Below are 434 nucleotides of genomic sequence, written 5' to 3' on the forward strand. Positions count from 1 at the left end.
GATTTTGAGTTTTGTTCCACATTGTTCTCCCTCTCTATCCAGGATCTCCTACATAGATCCCCTCCCAAGTGGTTGACAGTGGTAGCCGGGCACCATCTAGTTCTTCTGGTCTCATAGTCATACAGGCTGCAGATCGGATGGTCTACCAGTCACTAGGACTCATTTTTTCCATGAATTTTTGGTTTTCTTCATTATTCTTTGCTCTGGACGATGAGAGACCTATCCTTGCATCTAGATGGCAGTTTGCAAGCTTTTAATGTCCCAGTTGTTACTCACCAATAGGAGGTGGGACAATGTTTTGTGCAGTATGCTATTCCAATTGAGCTTGATGTCCCCTGGGAATATGGTCCTGAGCCCACATGTTCAACAATTCGGTACCTCTGGGTCACTGGCTGTGACCAAGCAGTGACTACAACCTTGCCCCTTGTCAGCTC

The sequence above is a fragment of the Orycteropus afer genome, unplaced genomic scaffold (genome assembly GCF_000298275.1).
Source record: "Orycteropus afer afer isolate SDZICR_OR568_19922 unplaced genomic scaffold, OryAfe1.0 scaffold01321, whole genome shotgun sequence".
In the NCBI taxonomy this organism is placed as follows: Eukaryota; Metazoa; Chordata; class Mammalia; order Tubulidentata; family Orycteropodidae; genus Orycteropus; species Orycteropus afer.